The sequence below is a fragment of the Apis dorsata genome, unplaced genomic scaffold (assembly GCF_000469605.1).
Source record: "Apis dorsata unplaced genomic scaffold, Apis dorsata 1.3 scaffold_312, whole genome shotgun sequence".
Lineage (NCBI taxonomy): Eukaryota > Metazoa > Arthropoda > Insecta > Hymenoptera > Apidae > Apis > Apis dorsata.
The window spans coordinates 51,242-51,620 of record NW_006263584.1 but is presented as its reverse complement, the minus strand read 5'-3'; positions in this window follow the sequence as shown (position 1 = coordinate 51,620).

Sequence of the window (379 nt, the reverse complement as noted above, 5' to 3'; positions counted from 1 at the left end):
ATAATAAAATAAATAAATAATAATAATAATAATAAAATAAAATAAAATAATATAAAATATAAATAATAAAATAAATAAATAATAATAATAATAAAATAAAATAAAATAATATAAAATATAGATAATAAAATAAATAATAATAATAATAATAAAATAAAATAAATAAAATAAAAATATAAAATAAAAAGCAATCTGTAATATAAATAATATGTAAATAATATAAATAATATAAATAATATGTAAAAAATAAAAATATGCATAAAATATGTAAAATATGTAAACGTAGAAACACAAATAATACTTGATTGCCCGAATACATTTGTATGATACATAATTCAATGAGTTTTAATAATTTGGAGGGTACGGTTTCAGGCGTTGG